This window comes from Microcebus murinus, chromosome 21 (assembly GCF_040939455.1).
Source record: "Microcebus murinus isolate Inina chromosome 21, M.murinus_Inina_mat1.0, whole genome shotgun sequence".
Lineage (NCBI taxonomy): Eukaryota > Metazoa > Chordata > Mammalia > Primates > Cheirogaleidae > Microcebus > Microcebus murinus.
This window is the reverse complement of record NC_134124.1, coordinates 23982065-24003947: the sequence shown is the minus strand read 5'-3', so window position 1 is coordinate 24003947 and position 21883 is coordinate 23982065. Positions and strand designations below refer to the sequence as shown.

The window sequence follows — 21883 nt, the reverse complement described above, 5'->3', positions numbered from 1 at the left end:
TATGGGGGTACAGATTTTAAGGTTTCAATAAATGCCCATTAAAAGCAAACATTTCTTTCTTTTTCATATTACATGGTTTTGGCCACAGGTCAGTTGTAGCTCTTCCTTAGGCAGTGGTAAAATTCAGGTCCTCTTTTTACTGTAGGACCCAAGTTAATGGAGCAACAGCTTTTGTGACATAACTTCTCATGACAGAGGGCATGGGAACAAGAAACCAAGCTGAACTGTGCAATTATGTTAAAAGCCTTTGCTTGTTCCATTGGCCAAAGCAAGTCAAATGGCTAAGCCCAACATCTAGGGAGTAGGGATATACTCCACTATGGGGATAAGGACGTGAATATTTATAAATAATAATGCAATCTACCACATCATCTAAAGATTTTGAAACTCTAGGCTTCAGCTTTCTGGGCTTCAGTTTCCTCATGTGCAATGTGATAATGTCAGCATTTGTTTCCTAAAATTGTTGGTAGGCAGAAATAAGATTAATGTGTATATAAAACCTGCTATAGCACATAGCATGTAATGATATTTTATGCATAGGAGATTGCCTTGCCTTGGTACTGAGAATAGTACATAGCTCCATGATCATAAAAGATTAAATTAAACTTTCTGCTTCACATTTTCCTTCTGTGAAATGACTGGATGACCTGTAGCACCCTTCCTGGCTCTAAAATCCTCTGCCTCTAAAAATCTTATACTGAAGAATCAAATAGCTCCTTACTCTAAAAGTATCTCCTGGCTTAAGGGGAAACCTCAAGTTTGTCAGTGGTTTCATTTGGCTTGCATTTCCTTGGCCCAGCCAGCTACCAAGGGCAGAGAGAAGACTTGTTCAAATAAACCTAAGAAATCTATAGGAACCAAAGTGCACAGCAGATCATCTTGTCATCCGTTAGCGACACTGTTGAGCTTACAGAAAGGGTGACGCTTCACAAAGAAAGGTCGAGATATTCTCACTTCACCTGGAGGAGTTTAGCCACCTTGAATAACAAGCTGTGCTGCTGAGATGTGAGATCTGACAGTGAGTGAGGAAATTGTTGAAGAGGAGGCTCTGAAAATGCCCGGAGACTTCCCAGGTGTCACCTGCTGCCTTGTAAATGTGTGAACGCCTTGGAAGGGTGTCTGGCAGAGCCCCAGAAACTACCCACCGTATGCCATTGACCGATTCACAGAGCGGAAGAAGGTAGAGGCATGTCTGAACAATATTCAAGTGACCAGTTATATCAATTAGGATTGTGATGGCTGCAAGATACAGAGACCAGACCAGAAGGGCTTATACGGGACAGAGGTTTCTTTTCCCAGGTAACCATACCTCTGCAAGTAGACAGTCCACTGCTTCATAATAACATCAATGTCATGGCCATTTCTGTTGTGGGTCAGTCTAGAAGGCGTGTATGAAAAGATTTACTAGGTGGCAGACTGAAATGTAAACTTAGACCCAAAGACTTCAAAGGTGCATTCCAAATTTTACTTATAGTTTAAGGGGGTAGGGTTACCAAGTGCATAATCTAAATATCTAGCTTTAAAACCAAAGAGAGTTAATTGGTCCAATAGCTAAGTACTTACGATGGGTTCTAGTATGGTTTGGGTTTGTAAATAATAAAACAAAATACAAGTCTAGTACAAGTTTAAAAGGAAATGGACTTAGTATAGAAAGGAAAGAGTTTATTATATGCAGGGAAAAGCTGGTAAAAAAAAAATCATGGCAACCTTTCCTCCATCTTTGTCTAAATATTATTTCTACTGAATAGCCATCACCCTCCCCAATCCCTCTAGTTATTCTAATTTCCACATAGTATATTAAAAATATTAAAAATCATTTTGATTTTTAATAAACACTGATCAAATATCACACCTATGCTTAAAACTCTCCAATACTTCAATTACATTTAGAGCAAAATCCAAACTCCTTCCTCTGGCATACTTGATACTCCTGTCCCTTCTCTTCAACCCTGCCCTGTGCCACTGTCCTCTTATCCCCTGTGATCTAGTCACACTGGCCTCCTTTCTGTTCACGCCCCTGCTGGTTTCTGTCTCAGGGACTTGGCATTTGCCATATCCTTCACGCCAGCCACTCTTCCCTCAGAGGAGAGGGACCCTTTCAATGCACATGTCACCTTCTCTGAGATCTTTTTCCTGATCACTCTCATCTGAAATAGCCCTCCCCAACCTTCTATTCATTCTATTCCATTATCCTGGTTTTTCCTTCCTTCCTTCCTTCCTTCCTTCCTTCCTTCCTTCCTTCCTTCCTTCCTTCCTTCCTTCCTTCCTTCCTTCCTTCCTTCCTTCCTTCCTTTCTTGAGACAAAGTCTCACTTTGTTGCCCAGGCTAGAGTGAGTGCCATGACGTCAGCCTAGCTCACAGCAACCTTAATCTCCTGGGCTCAAGCAATCCTTCTGCCTCAGCCTCCCGAGTAGCTGGGACTACAGGCATGCGCCACCATGCCCGGCTCATTTTTTCCTCTATATATTAGTTGGCCAATTAATTTCTTTCTATTTATAGTAGAGACGGGGTCTCGCTCTTGCTCAGGCTGGTTTCGAACTCCTGACCTCAAGCTATCCGCCCGCCTCGGCCTCCCAGAGTGCTAGGATCACAAGCGTGAGCCACCGCGCCGGGCCCGTTATCCTGTTTTAAAAATGATTGTTGCCACCACCAGAATGTATCTTAGGTTTTTGTTTGTAGTTTTATCATCTATGGTAGACCGTAAGCTATCTGAGGGTAGAGGTTGGCACATGTATACACTCAGTAAGTATAGATGCTCCTCTACTTACAATGGGGTTACATCCTGAAAAATCCATTGCAAATTGAAGATACGGTAAGTCGAAAATGCATTTAATACACCTAACCTACTGAATGGCGTAGCTTAGCCTACCCTAACTTAAACATGCTAAGAACCCTTATATTAGCCTACAGTTGGGCAAGATCATCTAAAACAAAATTTATGCTATAGTAAAGTGTTGAAGGTGTCATATCATTTATTGAGTACAGTACACTGTAGAGTATCAGTTCTTTATCCTGGTGATCACATGGCTGACTGGGAGCTGCGCTCGCTGCCACTGCCCGGCATCACCAGAGCATGTCATACTGCTTATCAATAGCCTGGGAAAAGATAAATGCAAATCAAAACCACAATGAGATATCACTTAACCCCAGTGAGAATGGCCTTTATCAAAAAATCTCCAAACAATAAATGCTGGCGTGGTTGCGGAGAGAGAGGAACACTCCTACACTGCTGGTGGGACTGCAAACTAGTTCAACCTCTGTGGAAAGCAATATGGAGATACCTTAAAGCGATACAGGTGAATCTACCATTTGATCCAGCAATCCCATTGCTGGGCATCTACCCAAATGATCCAATGACACTCTACAAAAAAGACACCTGCACTCGAATGTTTATAGCAGCACAATTCAAAATTGCAAGGCTGTGGAAACAGCCCAAGTGCCCATCCATCCAAGAATGGATTAATAAAATGTGGTATATGTATACCATGGAGTACTATTCAGCTCTAAGAAACAATGGTGACATAGCACATCTTATATTTTCCTAGTTAGAGCTGGAACCCATACTACTAAGTGAAGTATCCCAAGAATGGAAAAACAAGCACCAGATATATTCTCCAGCAAACTGGTATTAACTGAGTAGCACCTAAGTGGACACATAGGTACTACAGTAATAGGGTATTGGGCAGGTGGGAGGGGAAAGGAGGGCGGGTATATACATACATAATGAGTGAGATGTGCACCATCTAGGGGATGGTCATGATGGAGACTCAGACTTTTGGGGGGAGGGGGGAAATGGGCATTTATTGAAACCTTAAAATCTGTACCCCCATAATATGCCGAAATAAAAAAAGATGTTCAACCTCAAAAAAACAAAACAAAACAAAAACAACAACAACAAAAAAAAACCCCCAAAAAACAACAACAACAAAAAAATTCAAAGTATGGGTTTTTTTTTGAATATGTATTGCTTTTGCACCATTGTAAATTTTGGAAAAAAAAATCCTAAGTTGTTAAATAAATAATTACACAATCAAGTGTTTTAGGCTCTTTAGTCATTCAGAAAAGAGGGATATTATTATATAAACTCATGAGTCAAGGACCTCATCTTGGAGGAGAGGGGGATGGGCTGGGCTCAGAAGACAGAGAAGGATAAGGCATGGGTGTGGTTAGGGGTGGGGAGGCAGTGTCTTTGTGGTTATTCTGTTTCTTACTAGTGCCCACCTCTCTGCCCTTGGGAGGTCTCAGATAAACCAACCTTCCTTAAGGAAATAGGACCACGGGCATGGAAGCAAAATACCCCGATGACTTCATCAAAAGAAAATATATGACTCTTGCATAGACCAAAATAAATTCCCCAGACTGAGGGGGAGGGGCTGAGGGACAGTTCTTGAGCTGAAGAGAAAGTCCAGGACCTTCCAAGGCATTCTGTGAAAAATGCTCTTTGGATAAAACTGCAATTTAAAAATAACTTCTGTTGGGTGTGGAGAGGAGAATAACTCAAATATTGGGGCCAGAAACCTAGAGTAAGGGCCAAATTTGGGCTAAGAAAATGCTAGATTCTTGAGATCTTTGGAAAGCAACTCCCCTCCCCCCATTTACGTACAATAAATAAAGTTTCTAAAAAACGAATACAAGAAAATCAACAATTTGTTATTTTTAAGGTGTCAAGACAGTATGCCAATAAATAGATCATCTTCCAGTATGACAAGGGAAGAAAAAAATATCTAAGAAAAGTCTAAGATCCAAGTTTAACAAATATGACACTACTGGAGAACAAGATGGTATCTAGAGAACGGCCAAGTGAGGCGGTTCTGACCATTGGTGCAAGGAGCGTAGGCATCCAATGCAGCAGAGATTGAGAAGTGGCACGAGGTGCAGGCTCACCTGGGGGGAGAATCCAGCTCTGCCACTCTCACTGTGTGACCTCAGGTAACCTAATTCACTTCTCTGACCCTCAGTTTCTTCATCTTTAAAATGGGAAAATTCATACCTACCTCTCAAGGATATGGTGGAGATGAAACAAGGTACTGCAGAAAAACTATCTCACAGAGCACCTGAATGTTAGACAGCTTTAAAAAATCTTGGAATTCCATTTCTCTATCATTGCTGTAAGAGGGCTGGAGAAATTGAAGAGGTTCAGAATTTGACAAGTTTGTGAAAGCTGAGCCCTTAACATATTTTCATTCGCAAATATGTATTAAGTTCTATTTGTAAGACACAGTGATAGAGAAGATGTAAGATAAGATTCTTGCTCTCCTAGTTAAGGAGTATAATAGTTAGTGATTGCCACAATAATGATGTGGGGAAAAAAATCAGAAAACTTAGTGGATTAAAACAATTAGCATTTATTTAGCTCACAAATCTGCATGCTGGAGATTTAGGCAGGGCTCAGCTGGGCAGTTCTTCTGGTTTAAGCTCATATATGTCTGGGAGTTGACTGACTATTGGTTGGTCTAGAGTGGCCTCAACTGGCATGACTGACTGGTCAGCTTGGCTCTGTTCCACGTGTCCTGCCTTCCAGTAGGCCAGCCGGGGTCTGTTTTCACAGTGAAGGTAGAGGAACAAGAGTGAGCAAGCCCAACTGTGCAAGTGCTTTTAAAGCTTTGTCTGTGTCACACTTACTGACATACTATTGGCCAAAGCAAGTCACAGGGTCAAATGCAGAGTCAGAGTGGGAGGGGAAAATACACTTGTGTGTTAAAGGATGTGGAGAAAGTTGGAGGTAAAGAAATGAGGCCATTAATGCAATTAATCTACTGCAGATGGAGTGTCTTGAAGCTAGAAGAGTGTCAGCCTGGATGCTGGAGACTACCTCAGCAACACAGAGAGGAAGAAGCCAACCCAGGAGAAAGCACTGACAAGACCAAGAGGAGGTCGGGACCTACAGGACGCCATCGAAGTATCTGGATCTAGCAGGAACTCAATCCAGCCCTGCCCCTGGACTTTTCTGTTATGCAAACCAGTAATATCCCTTGTGTCTTTCAGGCCAGTTTGATTTAGATTTCTGTGTTTTGCAACCTAAAAATATCTACTGCATCCAGCATTAAGAAAATCTGACTCAAACAGATAAGTAATTGCAAGTAGTTTTAAAAGCAGTTTATCTTGTAAGGTCAGAAAATTCTTTTAAAATGATAACAGTAGATTTATTCCAAGATTTATATATGCTTGCACACAAAAGTAATGAGACAAATGAATATGTATGTTAAACTCAAAGGATTAGAAATTGATATATAGTACATTTTAAGTTATATTTGTTTGTTGTAGATTTTGAAGTGATTTATGGGTAGTTAAAAATGAAATTCGAAGAATATTTTTAGGATCCATGAGATATCCTTTGGATTTCTTTCGTTCTCAGGATATGGTTGAAAAAGTATTGACAGAACAAAACAGGAAGGTATCTAAAGAATATTCTAGGCCTGTAACACTTGTGTTTTACAACCAGAACAAAACATTACACACACAGTGATCTTGGGACCCATTATTGAGACTTAATCAGTATCTTCGAATGGGGTCCATCATGTTATTCTTCTCTCCTGGAAAAGGGTGGCGAGGGAGGGATCTTAGCAGGGAGGAGAGAGGCTAGGACCTTTTACTTCCTTCCTCCTCCAGCACCAGTGTTCTAAAAGTATTTGAATATTTTTGCAAAATATAGTTCATTAAGAGGTGTTCACAGAAACACCAACAAAATCCAAAAGCTCTTTGTATAAGTTTTTGTTTTTTTGTTTTTTCCTGCAAACATACAAAGTCATTGACAAGCCATTCATGCTGATGAACAAAGATAAGAAATTTCCTCTTTGAGCCAAATATTGTTTTGGGGGCTTCTTAAGAATAGGAGATAAAATAAATATAAAGTCATGGCATTTTATGCTATTGACTCAGACCATGAGTTTATGGAAAGCAGGAGTAATGCTTGCCTCTTCGGACAGTGTCTGAGATAGGTAAGCAAGAATGGGAACTTCTTCTTTTTTGAGACAGAGTCCCTCTGTGTTGCCCTGAGTAGAGTGCTGTGGGGTCAGCCTAGCTCACAGCAACCTCAAACTCCTGGGCTCAAGCAATCCTTCTGCCTCAGCCTCCCAGGTAGCTGGAACTACAGGCACGTGTTACCACACCTGGATAATTTTCCTATTTTTCATAGAAATGGGATCTCGCTCTTGCTCAGGCTGGTCTTGAACTCCTGAGCTCAAGTGATCCTCCCACCTCAGCCTCCCAGAGTGCTAGGATTACAGGTGTGAGCCACTGGGCCTGGCCAAGAATGGGAACTTCTTTTCTAAAACCATTTGTATACCCATAATGATGAAAATGGGCGTAGAGGATTCTAGTCTTTTTGTGGTGACCTCTGGAAATCTCAAACAGAAAAGTTTAGAGGTCTAATCCCCAGGGACTTCTACTGTTACCACAAGATAAGGTTAATTAAAGGAAGCTGGGATGTTTGGGAGGTTCTTCCTGAACTGTCTGGGACTTCAAGACACTAAAAATGGAAGAGATCTTAAACCTCCACTCCAACTTCCTCCTACTGTAGGATTTTTGATTTTTTGTCTTCCTGGAAGCTCCTTTCTTTGCTCAGAGAGGGGAAATCTGTTGTAAAGGAATACAGACTGCCCTGCCAGAACCTATTGTTTCCACCACCAGCGATGGAAGTAGGGGTGAGTGGATCTTGAGGCAGGCACTTGTGGGATAAATTTGGTGATCTTCCATGCATACAGGGAGAAGCATGGTCTGGACAGGGTCCTGTGATCAAAGAAGATCAGGAGTTCTAGGGGATTTTAGAAGATGAGAGCGTTGGTATTATTATTTTTCAGTTTACTTGGTATCCACATAAGAACAGAGTACATACATAACAAAATCAAAAACAAAATGAGATGCCAAGGTAGTCCTAAGACTGCAAAGTATAAGCTATGGGAACAAAACAGCAACTGCTCCCAGACTCACGTGGTTTCAGTGTCTCTGCATGAAGATGGGCAGGAGCGAGGGGGTGTCTCGTAGAGCTGAGACAGGAGAAACCCCAAACAGGCAGCAGGTACTTCCTGGAGAACAGATGAACCAATCTGAGGGTGGTAGCTGGAACTAGGAGACATTCTTCCCAAGCCAGCAGTGGGGAAGTGTAAGGAAGCCAAGAAAAGGGTGGAGGGCTGGAGCAGTCTAGCCCCTGTGAACTCCCCAAACTAACCACCTTGGCTCCCCTTCCAGGACAGGGGTCCACACGGCGGGAGAATAAAAATTGCTGCGAGTAGAATAAAAATTGAACAGGATACAGACAATAGAGAGGGCCTGGGCACAGTGGCTCACATCTGTAATCCTAGCACTCTGGGAGGCTGAGGCGGGAGGATTGCTTGAGGTCAGGAGTTGGAGGCTGCAGTGACCTATGATGATGTCATTGCACTCTAGCCCAGGCGACAGAGCAAGACCCTAGCTCAAAAAAACAGACAATAGAGATGAAAAAAAGCAAATGCAGTTAAAACTTGGGGGTGGGGGAGGAGAGTGGGAAAATCTGAGAAAGCAAGGCAGAAAAAGAAAGAATTGGGGGAGGGGGTAAGGTGGTGATGGAGGCTGTAGATTAATATATTAAAAGAGACATGCAAGACATGCGCCAAAGAATAAACTATAGTGTCTTAGGGATGCACCCTGCATGATGAAATGAAAGGGAAATCCAACAAAATTATGCCCACAGAAGTCAAGATTATGGTTATTTTTGGTGGGTGGCTATGATTTGATGGGGCCCACAGTGGGCTTGGAAGTCAAAGTGTGTTACAATTCAGGGCTGAAAAATAACTTTAAAAATATAGATTATTAATTTCTTAAAAGGCACTGTGAGTAGCCATCTTATTAAGTTGTACTGTTTCTGAGAAATCGCTTGTTTTGGGCTGTTTCTATTTTTGAAATGTTAAAACATTTTGATGCTCTTTGTGTATGAAAGTAGTGCCTCTATTTATGTAATTGGTGAGGTTTAAAAAGTATATAAGTTGATGTTTTTGGTAAATTTATTTTAAATGCTTTACTATTTAAAGGGTATATGTTATTAATTAATCTGTATATTTAAGAACGGTTTGTAAAGCAAATAACTACTTCCTGATTTACATCTCAATATATTCTTGCTTCATTTATCCGGTTTTTAAAATACATAATCCCTATTGGTGCTATCTGATAGTAGTTTTAGATCCTAATATATATTAGAATTACTGCTCTGAAAAGCTGCAAGTAAAATGGAACAACTTGTTGTTGAAATAATGTCTTTTTATTACGTTTTTGAATATGTAGTGTTGACACCTTATTAAATAAAATTAGATGTGAAAATTAAAAAAAAAAATTCTATTTCTTGACTTGGTGGTGACTACAACAGTGTGTGTCTTATAACAACTCAATGGACCATACAGGAGTCTTATAAGGTTTTCTGAGTCTGTGTTTTATTTTGCCATAAACAAGTAGTACAAGCCATGGGCGTTAAGGGGACCTCAGGTAGCAACTAATACTAATATACTAATACTAAAGCCAGTGTAATTCTAGCTAACATCATTGAACAACATGCTGTGCTAAGTACTTGACCACAGTAGTTAGGTGCTCTGAGTTTAGAGGCAAGTGTCTTGCTTAGTTTCCTTTACTAGCTGTGCAACTTTAGGCAAGTAACTAATGGACTGTGAGCCTCTGTAGCCTCATCTGTAAAATGGGGCAATGGTGTGTCTCTTATAAGACCGTAGGAGTAAGGTTTGCATGTAAAACCCTCAGCACAGTGGCTGGTACAAAGTATGTGCTCCGTAAATGATAGCCATTGTTACTTCCATGTGTGGTGCTGTTATTACTCTCATATTATGAGTGAAAGAATTTCAGGCTCAGAGAGGTTAAGTCGTGGAATTACTCAGTGCTGAATCCAGGCTCTCAACCTTTCCCTTCTGCTCCTCCAACTCATTAACTTTCTTCTAAAGAAAAATAGTGCAATGGCAAATGACAGCGACCTGGCCTGGTGCCCCAGTTCTGTTTTGGAGGATATCTAGGGTCTTGCTCCCTCCCCTGCCCCAACACATGGTGTTGCAATTTCACTGCTAGAAAGGGAGATCCGGGGTGCTGTCCACCACGCAGCTGCCTGGAGCATTCTCGGAAGAGAGGGTGAAGGCAGGAAGGATGCAGGCGGTGCAGCCTCTTCGGTGGAGGCATAAACAAGTCCCCACGCCCAGAGAGGCCAGGAGCCCCGTGCAGCAGCTGGCTGGATGCGTCACACAAGTCTGTCGTGCTGAGAGAGAAAATAAGTAGCATTCCTCTGTGCTGAAGTTTAAGTGTAAACAAGCAGTTTCATGGTAATTACCAAATATTAGAAATGTATTTTTCCTTCCCCACTCCCAAGACACTTCTGGGCTCTCCAGCTGTGCTAATAACTCTAGGTGCACCATTTCCAGGGCCAGAAGTATTGTTCCAAGTCAAACGCTCTTTGTCTGTGTTTGTTCTTGTTTTCCATCAACACTTGAAACCTGGTTCACCTAGGTTTTAACAGGGCTCTGTGCTTTGTTTGGAAGCAAGGAGAAGGCAAACAGAAGCCAGCATTTGGAGTTAAGAACTTAGATAAAAATCTTAATTCTCGGCCAGGCGTGGTGGCTCACGCCTGTAATCCTAGCTCTCTGGGAGGCCGAGGCGGGAGGATGGTTTGAGCTCAGGAGTTCGAGACCAGCCTGAGCAAGAGCGAGACCCCATCTCTACTATAAATAGAAATTAATTGGCCAACTAACATACATAGAAAAAATTAGCCGGGCATGGTGGCACATGCCTGTAGTCCCAGCTACTCGGGAGGCTGAGGCAGGAGGATTGCTTGAGCCCAGGAGTTTGAGGTTGCTGTGAGCTAGGCTGACGCCACGGCACTCACTCTAGCCTGGGCAACAAAGCCAGACTCTGTCTCAAAAAAAAAAAAAAAAAATCTTAATTCTCTGATGCTTGTCTCTCAAAGGAGGAGGTCATACTTACTTCATGGAAGGGTTGGTGTGAAGATGACCGACGAAATACGTGGAAAGAGACTGGTATAGAGGTGGGCACACACTAAACACCTTTTTTTTTTCTGGTCTCAGTTGGTGTAATGATTTTGAGGTTTATCCATGTTGTTGTGTACATTAGTAGTTCATTGCTTTTTACTGTTGAGTTAGCATTTCGAGGTAAACCATAATATATTTATCTTTTCACCTGATGATAAAAATTTGGATTGTTTCCAGTTTGGGGCTATTACAAATAAAACTGCTATCCATATTCACATACAAGTCTTTGTATGGGCATATGCTTTAATTTCTCTTGCATAAATACCTAGGGGTGCCATGGCTGGGCCATGTGGTAGGTATATGTTTAACTTTCTAAGAAACTGCCAAACTGTTTTCCAATGTAGTTGTTCCATTTTACCAGCAGTGTATGAGAACTTCAGTTGCCCCATGTCCTTGGCAATGCTTAGTGTGGTCAGTCTTTTTAATTTTAGCCATTCTAACAGATGTGTAGTAGTATCTCATTGCCTTATTTGCATTTACTTAAAGATAATGATGTTGATCATATTCGTAATATGCTTATTTGCCATTTATTTATCTTCTTTGGTAAAATATCAGTTCAAATGTTTTATACTTTTTTAGTGTGTTGTTTGTTTTCTTATTATTGGGTTTGAGAGTTCTTTATATATTCTGAATATAATTCCTTTGTCAGATATGTGATTTACAAATATTTTCCCTAATCCCGTGGCTTGTATTTTCCTTCTCTTAACAGGGTAATTCTAAGAGCAAAAGTCCTTAATTTCGATGTAGTACCATTCATCAATTTTTTTCTTCCATGAGTTGTGTTTTAGGTGTTGAATCTAAAAAATCTTTGCTTAACCCAGGGTCACAAAGATTTCCTACCATGTTTTCTTCCAGGAATTTTATAGTTTTAGGTTTTGTATTTAGGTCTATGATCCATTTTGAGTTAATTTTTATATATGGTGCAAGGGATGGACCAAGTTCTGTTTTTTTTTTAAATAAGATATTTATGTTTTGGCACTATTTGTTAAAAAGATTATTCTTCCTCCACTGAGTTGCCTTTGCACCTTTACTGAAAATCAGCTGTCATATATCTGTTGTGTCTATTACAGGACTCTTTTTCTGTTCCATTTATCTGTCTTGACACCAACACAATATTGACTTGATTAGCATATCTGTATAAAAATTCTTAAAATCAAGTAGCGTTAACTTCCAACTTTGTTCTTCTTAAAGTTGTTTTGTCCATCCTAGGTCTTTTGTATTTCCAGATCAATTTAAGAGTTAGTTTGTCAATTCATACAGTAAAATCGGATAGGATTTTGGTTTGGATTGCATTGAAACTATTGATTAATTTTGCATCTTCTGATCCATGAACATTGTATATATCACCATTCCTAGGTCTTCTTTCTTTCAGCAGTCTTTTGTAGTTTTCATTGTACAAGTATTATGTATTTTAGTATTTTGTCAGATATAATCCCTAACCATTTTATATTTTTTATACTATTGTAAATGGCATTATTGCTTAGTTTTAGCTCATAATTATTCATTGCTATTATATACAAATATAACTTTTATATTTATTTTGTATCCTGAAAGCTTGATAAACTTATTTATAACTTCTAGTAACGTTTTTGTAGGTTCCATAGGATTTTCTATATATATAATCATATCATCTGTAAATAAAGACAGTTTTACTTCTTTTCTAGTCTATATACCCTTTATTTACTCTTGCCTTATTGCATTAGTGCAATATTGAGTAGGGGTGGTGAGAATTGACATCTTTTTCTTGTTCCTGATCTTAGGGGGAATGCATTCAGTCTTTCACTTAATTTTATCATTAGGCATGTATAAATATAGGTGTTTTGTAGGTGCCTTTTATCAAGTTGAAGAATTTCCCTCTATTCCTAGTTTGCTAAGAGATTTTTTTCCTTTCAAAAATTTGTCAAAGCTTTTCTGCATCTGTTTTGATGACTATATGTATGTATTTTAGTCTATTAATATGGTGAATTACATTGATTGATTTTTCCAATGTTAGACCAACTTTACATTTCTTGGGGAGACTTCAGAATAATGCCATTTACTTGGTCATGATATATTATACTTTTTATATGCTTTTAGGTTTGATTTATTTTGGTTAAGATTATTTGCTCTATGATCTTAAAGAATATTAGTTCATAAATTTTTTATCTTGTAATAGCATCATCTATAATGGTGAGCTCACAGAATGAGCTGGTAAGTATTCCTTTCTTTTCAATTTTCTGGAATAGTTTGGACATTATTTCTTAAACGTTTGCCAGGATTCCCCAAGGAAGTTATCTAGGCCTGGAGTTTGGTGTTTTGTTTTGTTTTATGTGGGAAGGTCTTTAACCACAAATTCAGGCTATTTCTCCCTGAGCAACATTGGGTAGATTTTGTCTTTCAAGGAATTTGTTCATTTCATTTGTTGTCAAATTTAGAGGAACTTATTATTTATTTTATAGGCATAGAGTTATCCATAATATTTCTTCTAATATCTGTAGAATCTGTAGCTCTGTTACTTTTCTGCTTCCTAATATTTCATAATTTATGTCTTCTCTCTGTTTTGCAACTCAGTCCAGTTAGTGGTTTATCAAGTTTATTGATCTCAAAGAACCAGCTTGTTTTTTCAATGATTTTCTCTATTGTTTTTCTATTTTCTATGTCATTGATGTGTTAATTTATTTTTATTATTTCCTTTCTTCTGTTTACTTTGACTTTACCTTATTCTTCTTTTTCTAGCTTTGTTTTCTTCCCTGTGGAAGCTCAGATCATTGATTTGAGAAAGTTTATTCTTTTCCAGTATAGGCATTTTAGAGCTATAAATTTCCCCCTAAATACTGCTTTAGCAGCAGCCCATAAATTCTGATATGCCATGTTTTCATTTGCATTTGGTTCAAAATACTTTCTCAATTCTCTTTGGATTTATTCTTTAACTCAAGGATTATTAAGCAGTGTTTTATATAGCTTTCAACTATTTGGGGATTTTATAGATATCTTTGTATTGTTGATCTCAAATGTAATTCCATTTTAGTCAGAAAACATATTGTATGACTGGAATCCCTTTGAATGTATTAAGACTTGCTTTATGTCCCAGAACATGGTCCATCTTTGTAAGTGTTCCACATAGCTCTAGGCACCTTAAATACATTTTTATATTTAATATTTACAACAATGGTACTATCATTCCCATTTTAATAAGGAAGAAATAGGTGATACTGTCCTCCCCATTTTAAAGAGAAAAGGCTAAGAGTCAATCAATTTAAATAACTAAAATAATCAATGCCAGGAAGGTATTAAGTAGTAGAAAATATGCTCCAAGGCTGACACCCAAACCAAGCTATTAACCACTCTTCCATGATCACCACACATTTGTCCCTCATAAGCTGAGTAGGACCACTCATTCTAAATAGGCAGAGTTCAGATGCTCATTCTTTCTCTCTTAAAGTCTGGGCATCTACTTCATAAATTTCTCTTTCCATCATAAACACAATTGCACCAGTTGCTAACACAGACATAATGGTGAGTTCTGCCTGACAATTAGAGATGTGCAAACTCCCAATGCTTATTTGAGTCAGAAACTGCTGAGCCCTGCTGTTGACCTAAGCTCAATTACTAGATCATTCCAATAACACCCAATTACAAATACTGACATCAGGTTCTTTTGCCTCTTCTTAGTATGTAGCAGGGAATGGTTGATTGCCTCTTAGAGCCCAAGGATGTTTCGGGAGCCTCTGGATTAGTAGTCTTTACTTGTATGTCTGTTGAATTTGCATAATAGCCTTCAAGTCACCCTGACTTGAAATGCCTTTTTCCTTCCTCCTCTCTTGAATCTAACAGTCAAGCTTTAAAAGCACGATCTTATTGCTGGCAAATGTAGCTGTAGTCCTTGCTCACTGGGATTGATGCCAATCTGGGAGCCTATTAGTCCCATTCACCAAAGGAGTTTTTGATCATCTGCAGCTTCAATTATCCAAGTGATCCAGCTTCTTTCTTTACTCCTATTACCACAGTAATTTGACTAGCCTGTTAAAGATCTTTCTGGCTGCATCCATGACCCTGTACAATGGGTTCATTTGAATAGATGTCTTCCAGGGGCATTTTCCTCTTATACACAAAGTCAATTTATAATAACTTCTACAGTTATTTGTAGGAGCCCACATTGTCCATGATTGACTGCTTCCTAATGCCACTTAGGCTAAAATCTGAAAGGAAGGGAGTGTGCCGCCTGAGTGAGCACTTCATTCAGAGTGCCATTTTTTTCCACCACTTGCAATGCTAAAGAGCCAGCAACAAAAGAGGGTAAAGAACTCCTGGGGGATGTCCTTTACACCTAAATCTTGAGCTTCTCATTGAAGTAGACTGGTTTCTACATGCTAATTATTATCCTGCAGATTGCTAAGGAGTGAAAACTCATTGGTAAGAGTATGCAGTCTCCAGAAATTAATCTGTGGCACACAGCATCTGATTTTTTAATTTCTTCTGAGAAATGATGGAAAGCATGTAAAATAAAGTAGTTCTCTATCAACCTGAAAGCCTGAAGAGTTACCATTCAAGATGACATAGCAACTACTTAAGCCTCTGGTCTCTTCTAGATGGAATCTACATGGTTGAAAGAGAAAAAAATCCTCTTTCCTCAAGACCCTATAAACTTTTGACAAGCCATTAGTCAGATTTTGACATAGTGACTGGTTCTTGTTTATTTCTTAAGACAGGGTCTCACTCTGTTACCCAGGCTGGAGTGCAGTGGTATGATCATAGCTCACCACAACCTCCAACTCCTGGGATCAAGTGATCCTCCTGCCTCAGCCTCCCGAGTAGCTGAGATGATAGGCACTAGCCACCCGGCTTGGCTTATTTTTCTTATTTTTTGTAGAGACAAGGTCTTCCTATGTTTCCCAACCTGTTCTCAGCAGAAAAACCCATTAAGATGAAAGGTGTCTGCTTCATAAGTAAAACCTGTCTTTCAATAGTTATATTTTTTTCTCTTCCAGAGCACAATGGCCAAGAAAAAGCTTCTTGGAGCTTCTTGCCAAACCAGCACATTTCTTCATGGCCGTAGGCAGCAGTGATCTTGGCCAAAGTCAATTTTTGTCTCTAGAGAATGGAAAGTAATGGATGAGAGAGGATCAAGCATGGAGATGGGATGGGGTGTGGAGTTATTGTCTTCTTTGGGGTCACTAGAGAAGGTAATTCCTGAGACAGGGCAATCACACCAGGATGAAGTGTGTTCACATTCTTGCTAACTGGCTAGCAGCTGTTTCCAGATGTCCTCCCATGCTGGTTATGTAAGCTGTGTGCTCAATCACATGCAAAGCCCTCTTCCACGCGGCTCAGCAGATGCCATCAACATCTCTTCATTCTGATGGGGACAGATTCTGTGAGGGCCTTCTAACTACAGCTCTGCCATGCCGGCCGCAAAGTCAGGGCTCAGAGCTCTCTGCAAAAGGCCACCCTCTGTTCACAGATGATGCAATGGGTCAGTGTCTTTCTCACCATAGTGACAGCTGTTGGCATGGAAACGGTTGTTCTTGCTTTTACACATCACCATCGTGCATCACTCAGGCTTCCCAAATGCCAAAAATATTTGCCTGTCTAGTATCCATTTCTTCTACCTCTAGGAAATGTATCAAGGTTTTCTTTGGGGAAAGATGTGACCCTTTCTGCATCTCTAAGTGTCAGCTCTGGGATTCTGCTGAATCGATTAGGAAAGTGAGAGGACTTTGCCGGCTGTTGTCAAACTGAGGGAATATGGGCCCAAAGATGTTGGTGGCTATCTTTGCCATAAGCACTGTCAAATATGCTAGAAAATAAAGACAAATCAGGAAAAAAAACAGATTTGAGGGACTGAGAGAGACACATTCATGTTGATAAAATTTGAGCATCTGGATCAAGCCTTACCTGAACTTAACCACACCTCTGGACTTTTCAGTTCTATGAAACAATTTTTGCCTGTTTTTTTTTTTTTTTTGAGTTGAGTTTTTTTTGAGTTTGAGTTGTATTTCTGCCACTTGCACCCCAAAACATCCTGATGAATAAACAGAAAAGTCCTAATGAAATGTTCTCCCTTTAGAGAGATTTTCATAGGAATTGGGCATAATTAGACATACCTCTGAAAGTTCCAGCTTTGAACGGCCTGTATCTAGCACTGCCAGATATCATCAGCTCATTAACATGTGACTATTTATCAAGAGCCTACCTGCCAATCACTGTGCTGGGAACCATAGTGGGAGGGAAGAAGTCCCTGTCCTCACTGACTCTACGGTCTAGCCAGGAAGATAGAGCTAACATAGGCTAATACCTGAGCAGATGTTCTCACCTTCGGGCCCACAGCACTCTGATGAGTCACAATATATTATGCGGTGTGCCACAAGGAATTTGTGACTCACGAAGCTAAAGTACCAATGTTGGCAGATGATTTATAAAACAAACATGAATTAGAGTGGATTCAAGGTAAGCGCAATAATATTGTCATATTCACTCCCTTGGTTCTCCAGAATGTTTTCCTGAGTGGGAGAGAAAGGGTTGGCATAACAGCTATCGCCCACGAACCCCTGTCTCCAGGGGCGTGTTGCTCCTAGGGATGTCATCCGCCTTATGTGTGCAAGCAACGATACCGGTGTCAGCGTGGAGCAGTGGAGGGGCGCCAGCAGGAGCACCGCCAATGTTTGCTGTGCACGGATGAGGCACTAGGTACCGTGCCGAGTGCGTTACAAGGGTCGTTTCATTTCATCTACACGAGAAAGCTCTATGTAGTTGTTTTCCTGCTTTGCAGATTAAAGAACAACTAACTGCTCAACAGAGTGAGTCTGTCTCGGGTGCTTCTGGAGTTCAGAGAAGGGAGAGATCAGTGCTGGCCGGAGTTGCTGGAAAACGTCCCAAGGAGGACGTGTGACTTAAGCAGGGCCATGAAGGATAAGGAGAATCGGCACAAGCAGAGGAGACGGGGCGGGCAATGCAGGCGCTGGTGTAAATGAGACACGAGCAGTCTGCTGGGCCAATCTCGTCTTCGGGGCACCTTCCGTGTAGATACCAGGACATTGCAGCACAAGTGTGACTGCCAAGCAGCCACCGGGCTATTCCACACACCCGTCTCTCCTCTGGGCCTTCGTCCTTGCTGTGGCCTTTCTCTCACCCCCATTGGCTAAGCAGCTCCTGAGAGATACTCTGGGCACACTGAGGTCCTTTCTACCCTCTCTTGGGAAGAGAAGATTCTTCCTCTCGGATGAGCAAAGCAAACTCTTCCTCCCTTGGCTGCCAGGTGCTGGGACTCCTCCTCTCAGCCCAACCCCAGCTGCAGACTTGTCCCCATGCTTCCCCTCCGCCAGCCCTACATTCTAGACCAGCCCCTCCTGTGTGTCCAAACATAGCTGTCCCCTGTCCCATGCTCTCAGCTTCCTTCGTTCAGCCAGCCAGCCGGTCTGGTTAGCCCCGCAGCTGGCATCCTGAGATAAGACGTGACCTTGTCACTTTCCATGTCGAAATCTTTAAAGTTAACAATAAGCGTTTACTAAATGCTTAGTGTGTGCCCAGCACCGTGCACACAGTTGCACGCATTGCTTCGTTGAGTCTTCACAAGGAGGCTATGAAATGAGACTAGTATCATTTTTTTTTTTTTTTGAGACAGAGTCTCGCTTTGTTGCCCAGGCTAGAGTGAGTGCCATGGCGTCAGCCTAGCTCACAGCAACCTCAAACTCCTGGGCTCAAGCGATCCCTCCTGCCTCAGCCTCCCCAAGTAGCTGGGACTACAGGCATGCGCCACCATGCCCGGCTAATTTTTTCTATATATATTAGTTGGCCAATTAATTTCTTTGTATTTATAATAGAGACGGGGTCTCGCTCTTGCTCGGGCTGGTTTCGAACTCCTGACCTCGAGCAATCCGCCCGCCTCAGCCTCCCAGAGAGCTAGGATTACAGGCGTGAGCCACCGCGCCCGGCTGAGACTAGTATCATTTTCAGGCTTCCTCAAACTACAGCCCGCAGGCCACATGCCGCCCGCCTAGGACATTTATCCGGTGCGCCGTGTGTTTTGCCGCCGCTGCCTGTCCTGCTTAGTAGCCGACTTGTCCCGGGACCACAGTGCGCTCTCTCCAACGGTCTGAGGGACAGTGAACTGGCCTCCTGATTAAAGTTTGAGGACCCCTGAATTGTAACATGTTGCAGACGGAGACTGGAGCTCAGCGACATTAAGCAAACGAAGTGACGTTGGGAGCAAGGGCAGCGGCATGGTGCCAGACACCATGCTCTCCTGCCTCTCGTGCACCCGCTGTTGCCTTCGGAATGAAATCCCATGGCCTTGGCCCTCCACCATCACGACTTGGTTTTGCTCTCTAGTCTCCACTTTCTACAGCACCTGATGTCACATTCTGACCGCCGGACCAGACCAGGTCACATGCAGCACCTGCTTCCGTGCTCGTGCTCATGCTGGGTGAGCGCCCAGAACGCCACCGCCCCTGGCCGACTCACCCTTTAAAATCTGCTGCTTCCACGAGTAATTTCAATTCATTTTCTCACTTCATTGTTGTCACAGTTAATTTCAGCATCTCCCAAGTGTGTCCTTCACACCACTGTCACAACGCCTCCCACCGTCCGCCTTGCTTTACTGTCACTTGTGTGTGGGTTACTTTATCACAAATCCCTAACGCGCAGGGACTGGGTTTTACTCTTCATGGTTTCCCATGGGTGCTTGGGTCAAAGCCCTGCTGTTGTGGGGAGGTTCGGTTCACTTCCTGCCAGAAAGCAAAAGGTCCTGCCCGGAACTTCTCTCCACCCTCCTTCCTCCGAAGACAAGTCTTGTTTACGCACCTGCTTGTCAAATAGAGAGGAAGGGCTTAAGATGGAAGGGGACCGTGGCTGTATCAGGAACATGGCAGTGAAAAGGCAAGCACTGTTTCTCCCCCTGGCAGGCTTAGTCCAGTGCTTTCTCTCTGCTCCGTCCCGGAAGTCCTGTCTTGTTCAAGCCCCCTGGCAATGCCAGCTTCACACCATGGTGGAAGTTGTCTTATGAAATCCCAAGGTGCATTCTCCTCCTGAGCTAAGGATTCTTAAAGTTAAGCTTATTTAATGGTATTGCATTTTAACAGGGATTCAGTTTCTCAAGATGATGATAATATGCGAGAGTTTCTGGAATCAACAAGAGGGATTTGGGGGGATTCAGGGAAAGGTCTTTCCTCTCTTGGAATTGCACCATGGAGGTGGACGCACACCCTGCTGGTGAGGAAGTCTGGAGCACGCCAGATCCCCTTTGGTCTGAGTGTCTACGATCATTTGAGCACAACAGTGAGAACAGCAAAGACACCCAGGGGACATCTTGACCAGCCTTCCCAGTTCACTAATGGAGAGAATGCCACCCCACCCCCACCCCCCCAAGAGAAGTTACTTTGCAAGCTGAGCCGAGCACCAGCTGGCCTGAATCTGGGCCCTTGAAACGCCCCAGAGCAGGAGGATTGCCCCACAAAAAGGGAAGGAAAGCAGGTTCATGCAGGGCCTTTTCCTGGAACTTGCCACTTATAATCACATCAAGGTGACTTATCATGGACTTGGCTCTGGAGCCCAGGAACAGAAATGAGATGAGGAAGGAAAGGCTGGGAAGAGAGGCTTGCAGGGCAGGCAGGGGCAGCAAAAGTGGTGTTGGGTGGAAGAAGGGCCTGCGATCTATCATCCACTCAAGAGGCAGACAGCAGACTCGGCAGAGAGCTGCAGCAGACGCCTGCTCAGAACGGAGGCCCCAGAAGGGCAGGATCTTCCCGTTGCACCGTACCCAGCGTTCTCTGCTGGGTACACTCCCACTTAAAGACAGGGCCAAATGGGGTGGTTAGTCTAGGGCCACATGATAGGGGCAAGGGGCTTTCCTCATTTGTCTGCCATGACCCCACCTTGGACTGAGTCATAGAGATTCTAGAACCTTCCATCTGCATCCCTACATCTAGGGCACAATAGTGGATGCTCAATCAGTATTTATTGCATGAATGAGTCTCCTGGGAAGGATAATATATTAACATATTATCTGCTGCTAATAGCTCTGTGCAAATTAGTTTAAAATTAAAATGAACACTTCTTTGATACTTTGCAGCTTATTAATGTAGCTCGTGCAGAATCCCATTAAGTTTCCACAGCAATCTTGGGAAGGGTGCATTTGTGACCTTGAATATATTGCTTAATATATCTTTGGCTCGGTTTCCCCATCTATAGAATGGAGCTCCTAGTAGTTTCTGCCTCATAGAGATGTTGTTAGAATTAAGTGGCAGGATGCACGTAGAGCACTTAGAGTCCTCCCACGGAGACTGTGACCTCTGCGTTACTGGGGCCTGTCTCTGCGTTGCTAGCAGGCAGGCCCATAAACGGTGCCTTGGGATGTGGAGACAGAGCTGTGGCTCTCTTCTCACGGTCGCTGTGTGGGACCCCAGCCCAGCTGGCACACTGTCCCTCACCAAGACAGGATGCGGGCTGGTGGCCGCTTCTGGCCTCAAAAACATAGTCCAAGATTTTGCTTTGGAAGGCAATAGAGATTCTTTTTACCTCGGCTGTTTACTTGTTCTGGGAGCATGGGGAAAGCTCTCTGGAACCTTCGGACAGTGTTACTGTAGGACTAGAAGGAGAAGCTGGGAGTACTGCGGGAGAAGAGTGTGGGGTGGGGGTTGTGGTGGCCCCTGCTTTCTTGCCCTGACGTTTGCTCTCCACGGTTCTCTAAGCTGGATCTTCGCAAGGGCCCAGGGGCCGACTCCCTTCTCTCCACTCAGCCTGGTAAACCGGTCTCGGCTCTTCTGGCTCCACTTTTCTTCTCTGCACGAACCTCGTTGCGATGTCTCAGCAGGCCTTGCAGGGGATGGGCTTGGAAACACCAGACTGAAGGGCAAGGGGGACAGACACGGGGCACAGAGACAGGCAGAGGGGGAGGAGGT

At 42.4% G+C, this 21883-nt stretch overlaps 1 long non-coding RNA gene across 1 annotated transcript; it reads right to left on the bottom strand.

The window, feature by feature from the left end:
- Nucleotides 1-2968: 2968 nt before the first annotated feature.
- Nucleotides 2969-17270, bottom strand: LOC105883292 (uncharacterized). The gene is made up of 4 exons (XR_012913928.1): nucleotides 17093-17270; nucleotides 16884-17010; nucleotides 4995-5117; nucleotides 2969-3096 (listed from the first exon to the last, which is right to left on the bottom strand). It is a non-coding gene; the product is annotated as an uncharacterized LOC105883292 (long non-coding RNA).
- Nucleotides 17271-21883: the final 4613 nt, after the last annotated feature.